This window comes from Oncorhynchus masou, unplaced genomic scaffold, assembly GCF_036934945.1.
Source record: "Oncorhynchus masou masou isolate Uvic2021 unplaced genomic scaffold, UVic_Omas_1.1 unplaced_scaffold_488, whole genome shotgun sequence".
In the NCBI taxonomy this organism is placed as follows: Eukaryota; Metazoa; Chordata; class Actinopteri; order Salmoniformes; family Salmonidae; genus Oncorhynchus; species Oncorhynchus masou.
Window position 1 is genome coordinate 385,537 of NW_027011276.1, and position 11,468 is coordinate 397,004.

Genomic DNA, 11,468 nt, shown 5'->3' on the forward strand with positions numbered 1-11,468 from the left:
AAGATGTCTCAGTGTCTACTGACACTACCTCCATCGCTCTGTTGTCCTGGGGTCGTCTCTGACACTACCTCCCTCCCTGTGTTGTCCTGGGGTTGTCTCTGACACTACCTCCCTCCCTGTGTTGTCCTGGGGTCGTCTCTGACACTATCTCCCTCCCTGTGTTGTCCTGGGGTCGTCTCTGACACTACCTCCCTCCCTGTGTTGTCCTGGGGTCGTCTCTGACACTGTTGACACTTCAGACACAGAGAGTGGTGGTCCTGCCCCAACAACCTCCTCTTTTCACCTGGACCAATGGAGAGAGAGGATACCAGGGGTCAGAGGTTAAATAACTGGCATGGACCAATGTGGTTTGAGGATACCAAGGTTTGAGGTCAAATATCTGGCATGGTCCAATGGAGGGGGGGGGGAGTTCTGAGTCAGGTGTCTTCTATAGAGACATATGGTGTTGGAGGGGGGGTTCTGAGTCAGGTGTCCACTATAGAGACATATGGTGTTGGAGGGGGGGGTGGGGTTCTGAGTCAGGTGTCCACTATAGAGACATACAGTGCCATGCGAAAGTATTCGGCCCCCTTGAACTTTGCGAACTTTTGCCACATTTCAGGCTACAAACATAAAGATATAAAACTGTATTTTTTTGTGAAGAAAACAACAACAAGTGGGACACAATCATGAAGTGGAACGACATTTATTGGAAATTTCAAACTTTTTTAACAAATCAAAAACTGAAAAATTGGGCGTGCAAAATTATTCAGCCCCCTTAAGTTAATACTTTGTAGCGCCACCTTTTGCTGCGATTACAGCTGTATGTCGCTTGGGGTATGTCTCTATCAGTTTTGCACATCGAGAGACTAACATTTTTCCCATTCCTCCTTGCAAAACAGCTCGAGCTCAGTGAGGTTGGATGTAGAGCATTTGTGAACAGCAGTTTTCAGTTCTTTCCACAGATTCTCGATTGGATTCAGGTCTGGACTTTGACTTGGCCATTCTAACACCTGGATATGTTTATTTTTGAACCATTCCATTGTCGATTTTGCTTTATGTGTTGGATCATTGTCTTGTTGGAAGACAAATCTCCGTCCCAGTCTCAGGTCTTTTGCAGACTCCATCAGGTTCTTCCAGAAATGTCCAGTATTTGACTCCATCCATCTTCCCATCAATTTTAACCATCTTCCCTGTCGCTGCTGAAGAAAAGCAGGCCCAAACCATGATGCTGCCACCACCATGTTTGACCATGGGTATGGTGTGTTCAGGGTGATGGGCTGTGTTGCTTTTACGCCAAACATAACGTTTTGCATTGTTGCCAAAAAGTTCAATTTTGGTTTCATCTGACCAGAGCACCTTCTTCCACATGTTTGGTGTGTCTCCCAGGTGGCTTGTGGCCAACTTTAAACAACACTTTTTATGGATATCTTTAAGAAATGGCTTTCTTCTTGCCACTCTTCCATAAAGGCCAGGTTTGTGCAATATACAACTGATTGTTGTCCTATGGACAGAGTCTCCCACCTCAGCTGTAGATCTCTGCAGTTAATCCAGAGTGATCATGGGCCTCTTGGCTGCATCTCTGATCAGTCTTCTCCTTGTATGAGCTGAAAGTTTAGAGGGACGGCCAGGTCTTGGTAGATTTGCAGTGGTCTGATACTCCTTCCATTTCAATATTATCGCTTGCACAGTGCTCCTTGGGATGTTTAAAGCTTGGGAAATCTTTTTGTATCCAAATCCGGCTTTAAACTTCTTCACAACAGTATCTCGGACCTGCCTGGTGTGTTCCTTGTTCTTCATGATGCTCTCTGCGCTTTTAACGGACCTCTGAGACTATCACAGTGCAGGTGCATTTATACGGAGACTTGATTACACACAGGTGGATTGTATTTATCATCATTAGTCATTTAGGTCAACATTGGATCATTCAGAGATCCTCACTGAACGTCTGGAGAGAGTTTGCTGCACTGAAAGTAAAGGGGCTGAATAATTTTGCACGCCCAATTTTTCAGTTTTTGATTTGTTAAAAAAGTTTGAAATATCCAAAAAATGTCTTTCCACTTCATGATTGTGTCCCACTTGTTGTTGATTCTTCACAAAAAAATACAGTTTTATATATTCATGTTTGAAGCCTGAAATGTGGCAAAAGGTCGCAAAGTTCAAGGGGGCCGAATACTTTCGCAAGGCACTGTATAGTGTTGGAGGGGGGGGTTCTGAGTCAGGTGTCCACTATAGAGACATATGGTGTTGGAGGGGGGGTTCTGAGTCAGGTGTCTTCTATAGAGACATATGGTGTTGGAGGGGGGGGGGAATTCTGAGTCAGGTGTCCACTATAGAGACATATGGTGTTGGAGGGGGGGGGGGGTGTTTCTGAGTCAGGTGTCCACTATAGAGACATATGGTGTTGGAGGGGGGGGGGGAATTCTGAGTCAGGTGTCCACTATAGAGACATATGGTGGTGGAGGGGGGGGGGTGTTTCTGAGTCAGGTGTCCACTATAGAGACATGTTGTGGTGTTTCTGAGTCAGGTGTCCACTATAGAGACGTGGTGGTGGGGGTGTTTCTGTGTCAGGTGTCCACTATAGAGACATATGGTGGTGGGGGTGTTTCTGAGTCAGGTGTCCACTATAGAGACATATGGTGGTGGGGGTGTTTCTGAGTCAGGTGTCCACTATAGAGACATACGGTGGTGGGGGTGTTTCTGAGTCAGGTGTACACTATAGAGACATGTGGTTGGTGGGGGTGTTTCTGAGTCAGGTGTCCACTATAGAAACATGTGGGGGTGTTTCTGTGTCAGGTGTCCACTATAGAGACATGTGGTTGGTGGGGGTGTTTCTGTGTCAGGTGTCCACTATAGAGACATGTGGTGGTGGGGGTGTTTCTGAGTCAGGTGTCCACTATAGAGACATGTGGTGGTGGGGGTGTTTCTGAGTCAGGTGTCCACTATAGAGACATGTGGTTGGTGGGGGTGTTTCTGTGTCAGGTGTCCACTATAGAGACATGTGGTGGTGGGGGTGTTTCTGTGTCAGGTGTCCACTATAGAGACATGTGGTTGGTGGGGGTGTTGTTTCTGAGTCAGGTGTCCACTATAGAGACATGTGGTTGGTGGGGGTGTTGTTTCTGAGTCAGGTGTCCACTATAGAGACATATGGTGGTGGGGGTGTTTCTGTGTCAGGTGTCCACTATAGAGACATGTGGTGGTGGGGGTGTTTCTGAGTCAGGTGTCCACTATAGAGACATGTGGTGGTGGGGGTGTTTCTGAGTCAGGTGTCCACTATAGAGACATGTGGTGGTGGGGGTGTTTCTGTGTCAGGTGTCCACTATAGAGACATGTGGTGGTGGGGGTGTTTCTGTGTCAGGTGTCCACTATAGAGACATGTGGTTGGTGGGGGTGTTTCTGAGTCAGGTGTCCACTATAGAGACATGTGGTTGGTGGGGGTGTTTCTGTGTCAGGTGTCCACTATAGAGACGTGGTGGTGGGGGTGTTTCTGTGTCAGGTGTCCACTATAGAGACATGTGGTGGTGGTGGGGGTGTTTCTGAGTCAGGTGTCCACTATAGAGACATATGGTGGTGGGGGTGTTTCTGAGTCAGGTGTCCACTATAGAGACATATGGTGGTGGGGGTGTTTCTGAGTCAGGTGTCCACTATAGAGACATATGGTGGTGGGGGTGTTTCTGAGTCAGGTGTCCACTATAGAGACATATGGTGGTGGGGGTGTTTCTGAGTCAGGTGTCCACTATAGAGACATGTGGTTGGTGAGGGTGTTTCTGAGTCAGGTGTCCACTATAGAGACGTATGGTGGTGGGGGTGTTTCTGAGTCAGGTGTCCACTATAGAGACGTATGGTGGTGGGGGTGTTTCTGAGTCAGGTGTCCACTATAGAGACATATGGTGGTTGGGGTGTTTCTGAGTCAGGTGTCCACTATAGAGACATGTGGTGGTGGGGGTGTTTCTGAGTCAGGTGTCCACTATAGAGACATGTGGTGGTGGGGGTGTTTCTGAGTCAGGTGTCCACTATAGAGACATGTGGTGGTGGGGGTGTTTCTGTGTCAGGTGTCCACTATAGAGACATGGTGGTGGGGGGTGTTTCTGTGTCAGGTGTCCACTATAGAGACATGTGGTGTGTCAGGTGTCCACTATAGAGACATGTGGTGGTGGGGGTGTTTCTGTGTCAGGTGTCCACTATAGAGACATGTGGTGGTGGGGGTGTTTCTGAGTCAGGTGTCCACTATAGAGACATGTGGTTGGTGGGGTGTTTCTGTGTCAGGTGTCCACTATAGAGACATGTGGTTGGTGGGGGTGTTTCTGAGTCAGGTGTCCACTATAGAGACATGTGGTTGGTGAGGGTGTTTCTGAGTCAGGTGTCCACTATAGAGACATGTGGTTGGTGAGGGTGTTTCTGAGTCAGGTGTCCACTATAGAGACATGTGGTTGGTGAGGGTGTTTCTGAGTCAGGTGTCCACTATAGAGACATGTGGTTGGTGAGGGTGTTTCTGAGTCAGGTGTCCACTATAGAGACATGTGGTTGGTGAGGGTGTTTCTGAGTCAGGTGTCCACTATAGAGACATGTGGTTGGTGAGGGTGTTTCTGAGTCAGGTGTCCACTATAGAGACATGTGGTTGGTGAGGGTGTTTCTGAGTCAGGTGTCCACTATAGAGACATATGGTGGTGGGGGTGTTTCTGAGTCAGGTGTCCACTATAGAGACATGTGGTTGGTGGGGTGTTTTCTGAGTCAGGTGTCCACTATAGAGACATATGGTGGTGGGGGTGTTTCTGAGTCAGGTGTCCACTATAGAGACATATGGTGGTGGGGGTGTTTCTGAGTCAGGTGTCCACTATAGAGACATGTGGTGGTGGGGGTGTTTCTGAGTCAGGTGTCCACTATAGAGACATGTGGTGGTGGGGGTGTTTCTGAGTCAGGTGTCCACTATAGAGACATATGGTGGTGGGGGTGTTTCTGAGTCAGGTGTCCACTATAGAGACATGTGGTGGTGGGGGTGTTTCTGAGTCAGGTGTCCACTATAGAGACATGTGGTTGGTGAGGGTGTTTCTGAGTCAGGTGTCCACTATAGAGACATGTGGTTGGTGAGGGTGTTTCTGAGTCAGGTGTCCACTATAGAGACATGTGGTGGTGGGGGTGTTTCTGAGTCAGGTGTCCACTATAGAGACATGTGGTTGGTGGGGGTGTTTCTGAGTCAGGTGTCCACTATAGAGACATGTGGTGGTGAGGGTGTTTCTGAGTCAGGTGTCCACTATAGAGACATGTGGTTGGTGAGGGTGTTTCTGAGTCAGGTGTCCACTATAGAGACATGTGGTTGGTGAGGGTGTTTCTGAGTCAGGTGTCCACTATAGAGACATGTGGTGGGTGTTTCTGAGGGGTGTTTAGAGACTGAGTCAGGTGTCCACTATAGAGACATGTGGTTGGTGGGGGTGTTTCTGAGTCAGGTGTCCACTATAGAGACATGTGGTTGGTGAGGGTGTTTCTGAGTCAGGTGTCCACTATAGAGACATGTGGTTGGTGAGGGTGTTTCTGAGTCAGGTGTCCACTATAGAGACATGTGGTGGTGGGGGTGTTTCTGAGTCAGGTGTCCACTATAGAGACATGTAGGTGGTGGGGGTGTTTCTGAGTCAGGTGTCCACTATAGAGACATGTGGTGGTGGGGGTGTTTCTGTGTCAGGTGTCCACTATAGAGACATGTGGTGGTGGGGGTGTTTCTGTGTCAGGTGTCCACTATAGAGACATGTGGTTGGTGTGGGTGTTTCTGAGTCAGGTGTCCACTATAGAGACATGTGGTTGGTGGGGGTGTTTCTGAGTCAGGTGTCCACTATAGAGACATGTGGTGGTGGGGGTGTTTCTGTGTCAGGTGTCCACTATAGAGACATGTGGTGGTGGTGGGGGTGTTTCTGAGTCAGGTGTCCACTATAGAGACATGTGGTGGTGGTGGGGGTGTTTCTGAGTCAGGTGTCCACTATAGAGACATATGGTGGTGGGGGTGTTTCTGAGTCAGGTGTCCACTATAGAGACATGTGGTGGTGGGGGTGTTTCTGAGTCAGGTGTCCACTATAGAGACATGTGGTGGTGGGGGTGTTTCTGTGTCAGGTGTCCACTATAGAGACATGTGGTTGGTGAGGGTGTTTCTGAGTCAGGTGTCCACTATAGAGACATATGGTGGTGGGGGTGTTTCTGAGTCAGATGTCCACTATAGAGACATATGGTGGTGGGGGTGTTTCTGAGTCAGGTGTCCACTATAGAGACATATGGTGGTGGGGGTGTTTCTGAGTCAGGTGTCCACTATAGAGACATGTGGTTGGTGGGGTGTTTCTGAGTCAGGTGTCCACTATAGAGACATGTGGTGGTGGGGGTGTTTCTGAGTCAGGTGTCCACTATAGAGACATGGTGGTGGGGGTGTTTCTGTGTCAGGTGTCCACTATAGAGACGTGGTTGGTGGGGGTGTTTCTGTGTCAGGTGTCCACTATAGAGACATGTGGTGTGGTGGGGATGTTTCTGAGTCAGGTGTCCACTATAGAGACATGTGGTGGTGGGGGTGTTTCTGTGTCAGGTGTCCACTATAGAGACATATGGTGGTGGGGGTGTTTCTGTGTCAGGTGTCCACTATAGAGACATGTGGTGGTGGTGAGGGTGTTTCTGAGTCAGGTGTCCACTATAGAGACATGTGGTTGGTGGGGGTGTTTCTGAGTCAGGTGTCCACTATAGAGACATGTGGTGGTGGGGGTGTTTCTGAGTCAGGTGTCCACTATAGAGACATGTGGTTGGTGAGGGTGTTTCTGAGTCAGGTGTCCACTATAGAGACATGTGGTTGGTGAGGGTGTTTCTGAGTCAGGTGTCCACTATAGAGACATGTGGTTGGTGAGGGTGTTTCTGAGTCAGGTGTCCACTATAGAGACATATGGTGGTGGGGGTGTTTCTGAGTCAGGTGTCCACTATAGAGACATGTGGTTGGTGAGGGTGTTTCTGAGTCAGGTGTCCACTATAGAGACATGTGGTGGTGGGGTGTTTCTGAGTCAGGTGTCCACTATAGAGACATGTGGTGGTGAGGGTGTTTCTGAGTCAGGTGTCCACTATAGAGACATATGGTGGTGGGGGTGTTTCTGAGTCAGGTGTCCACTATAGAGACATGTGGTGGTGGGGGTGTTTCTGAGTCAGGTGTCCACTATAGAGACATGTGGTTGGTGAGGGTGTTTCTGAGTCAGGTGTCCACTATAGAGACATGTGGTGGTGGGGGTGTTTCTGAGTCAGGTGTCCACTATAGAGACATATGGTGGTGGGGGTGTTTCTGAGTCAGGTGTCCACTATAGAGACATATGGTGGTGGGGGTGTTTCTGAGTCAGGTGTCCACTATAGAGACATGTGGTGGTGGGGGTGTTTCTGAGTCAGGTGTCCACTATAGAGACATATGGTGGTGGGGGTGTTTCTGAGTCAGGTGTCCACTATAGAGACATATGGTGGTGGGGGTGTTTCTGAGTCAGGTGTCCTGATAGATAGGATGGATTTGATGTATGGCTGTTGATATGGAGTATTTGTTTATGGTTCTGAGTTTGAGAAAATAACATAGTTTAGGAGACAAAGCTGAACGATAAATTATTCCTATGCTGTCTGGATATGTGTGTCTCTGCTATAAAGGATCTCAGTTGCAATGTGTGAGAGACTCTCAGAGAATTCATTGATAGACACTGAATTGATCTGAGAGTCACAGGGTTGTAATAGAGCTCATATAATTAAAGATGGACTTTGTGATAACCAACTCTGACTTGTGTGTGGTTTGCTCTCATGATTTGGTAAATAGAGGACATTTCCACAACATTATGAAGGAAGGAGGGGGAACTTGAAGTTGTACAGGGTCGGCTAGTGGAACAGTATAGCTTCCGTCCCTGTCCTCGACCCAGGGACCCTCTGCACACATCAACAACTGCCTCCCATGAAGCATCGTTACCCATCACTCCACAAAAGCCATATCCCTTGCAGAGCAAAAAGAACAACTACTTCAAGGTCTCAGAGCAAGTGAAGTCACCGATTGAACCGCAATTAGCGCGCACCCGCGCTAACGAGCTCACCATTTCACATTGGTTACACTAGTAGCCTACTAAATATCTTAGTTGCACCGCTGTATAACAATGGGCAACAACAGCGTTGCCCCAGCGATCCCCCATGTTGTCTGTATGGTGCATCGAACATCTAGTCCTTCATTAGAATCCTAACACATTGTTACATTGTTTCTACAATGTCAACATCTAGTCCTTCATTAGAATCCTAACACATTGTTACATTGTTTCTACAATGTCAACATCTAGTCCTTCATTAGAATCTATCCTTCATTAGAATCCTAACACATTGTTACATTGTTTCTACTATGTCAACATCTAGTCCTTCATTAGAATCCTAACACATTGTTACATTGTTTCTACTATGTCAAAGGTTTTTGGTGTTCCTCCAACATTTGGCCTCTGAGGTCAGACCACAGAACACCGGTTTCCCTCTAAGGCGTCAGTCCCCTCCCCACGGGACCATATCACTCAGGCAGGCTGGCTACCCCATACCCTACCAATAGGACAGTCAATAACAAGCTGTTAACAGTCTCCCGCTTTTACAAAGCAAACGCACACTGACTGCCTACGATCGATAATGTACACATGCAGCGTTCGTCAAAGAGTTGACAGTTGGTTGATGATGCTTGTCATCAAAAATTCACTTATCTTCTTGTTTGACCTCCAAAAGCGCTGTTGTCTTTCAATTTAGAGCTTTTAATTTTGTGCTTTCTGATATCTCTTTCTCCTCCAATTCCGTATCTTTAACACAATGATGTGTTGCTTTGATTCTGCTATAAAACAATGCTTGGACTGACAGGATTGTTATCACCATAGAGATCCTGTTATATGCTAACTACTTCCTGATTCTATGATTGTAGCCCTCAGTGACATCAGAAATGTCTCTTTGTAGATACTGCAGATAAAATGTCCTATCAACTCAGTTTAGGGCTGGGCGATGTCATTTTCACATTCAACTGGACAGACACAATGAACATGCTACAACAGGCCCACTGTAGCCACTATATTTTAACCATCACTAGTTTTAGTCCTTTTAAATTCCACTGTCACGCCTGCTCCCGCTCCCCCTCTCTGGCGCTCTGTGGCACCAGGCTGCCCTTCATTACGCACACCTGTCACCATCATTACGCGCGGCTGCGCGATATTGGACTCACCTGGACTCCATTACTTGATTGATTACCCCCCTCTTAATCTGTCTGCTCCTCCCGTTATTTTTCCCCTGTCCAGACGCTGTTCCTGTCCTGTTTCATGTCCGTTGTTCATTAAATGTTCTCCTTGTACCTGCATCCTGTCTCCAGTGTCGATCCTCACATCCACATTGAATTTATCATTCAAATGATTGAATGGTTGCACAGTAATAGCATAGGTTGCATAGGTTGAAGGAAGGAGTCTCCTTCCACCGGAAGAGTTGTCTTCAGTGACACTCTGGACACTGGGGATGCAGACAATGTAGGGCTGTGCCGAGCTATACCATTAACCAGCATCCAAGAGGACACTTCCATGGGCTTGGAGGCAAAGCAGCTGGAAGAGTGGACCATCAACAACCTGCACCACTCCTACTCCAGTGGTAACAACAACCCCAGTGGTGACACACATGTGGAGCAGTCAGTGAGGAAGGCCTCAAAACTCTATCACTTTTTGGCGCCCCAGGGGATTGGTCTACAGGGGCTTGGTTGGTCGGGTTGGTCAGTGTGTTGGTCAGTGTGTTGGTCAGTGTGTTGGTCAGTGTGTTGGTCGGTTGGTCAGTGTGTGTTGGTCGGTTGGTCAGTGTGTTGGTCGGTTGGTCAGTGTGTTGGTCGGTTGGTCAGTGTGTTGGTCGGTTGGTCAGTGTGTTTGGTCGGTTGGTCAGTGTTTGTTGGTCGTGTTGGTTGGTCAGTGTGTTGGTCGGTTGGTCGGTTGGTCAGTGTGTTGGTCGGTTGGTCAGTGTTGGTCGGTTGGTCAGTGTGTTGGTCGGTTGGTCAGTGTGTTGGTCGGTTGGTCAGTGTGTTGGTCGGTTGGTCAGTGTGTTGGTCGGTTGGTCGGTTGGTCAGTGTGTTGGTCGGTTGGTTGGTTAGTCAGTGTGTTGGTCGGTTGGTCAGTGTGTTGGTCGGTTGGTCAGTGTGTTGGTCGGTTGGTCAGTGTGTTGGTCGGTTGGTCAGTGTGTTGGTTGGTTGGTCGGTTGGTCAGTGTGTTCGGTTGATCGGTTGGTCGGTTGGTCAGTGTGGTTGTTCGGTTGGTCGGTTGGTCAGTTGGTCGGTTGGTCAGTGTGGTCAGTTGGTCGGTTGGTTGGTTAGTCGGTTGGTCAGTTGGTCGGTTAGTCGGTTGGTCGGTTGGTCAGTGTTTGGTCGGTTGGTCAGTGTGATTGGTTGGTCGGTTGGTCGGTTGGTCAGTTGGTTGGTTGGTCAGTGTGGTAAGTTGGTTGGTTGGTCAGTGTGGTCAGTTGGTCGGTTGGTCAGTTTGATCGGTTGATCGGTTGGTCAGTGTGATTGGTTGGTCAGTGTGGTCAGTGTGGTTGGTTGGTCGGTTGGTCAGTTGGTCAGTGTGGGTCAGTTGGTCGGTTGGTCAGTGTGGTCAGTGTGGTCGGTTGGTCGGTTGGTCAGTTGGTCAGTGTGGTCGGTTGGTCAGTGTGGTCAGTGTGGTCAGTTGGTAGGTTGGTCAGTGTGGTCAGTTGGTCGGTTGGTCAGTGTGATCGGTTGATCGGTTGGTCAGTGTGATTGGTTGGTCGGTTGGTCGGTTGGTCAGTTGGTCAGTGTGGTCAGTTGGTCGATTGGTCAGTTTGGTCAGTGTGGTCGTTTGGTATGTTGGTCAGTGTGGTCAGTTGCTCGGTTGGTCAGTGTGGTCGGTTAGTCAGTGTGGTCGGTGTGGTCAGCGTGGTCAGAGTGGTCAGTTGGTCAGCTGGTAGGTTGGCATTATTTCTGTCCACCATTTCTCGGTTGAGCCTTACACATTGCCATCTAATCCTGTTTATAATTTAACTATGTTGGTCTCCACTCAGTAACTGTTATCTACCCCTTCTGTTGTCAATTCTATCGTCATTCCTCCTGCTACTCCCAAACCATCAAGGTCTCAGCAGTGGGGGTTAGTCAGGGGCTTCTCCGTCTGCCCTTCCTTCTATCTGTCTGTCACTCTCTCTAATAACAGTCAGTATCAAATATAGTTATGTTTGCAAATATTGAATAATTGTCTCACCGTCTCACCGTCTACACCGTCTACACCGTCTACACCGTCTACACCATCTCACCGTCTACACCGTCTCACTGTCTACACCGTCTTACCGTCTACACCGTCTCACTGTCTACACCGTCTCACCGTCTTCACCGTCTCACTGTCTACACCGTCTCACTGTCTACACCGTCTTACCGTCTACACCGTCTCACCGTATACACCGTCTCACTGTCTACACTGTCTCACTGTCTACACCGTCTACACCGTCTCACCGTCTACACC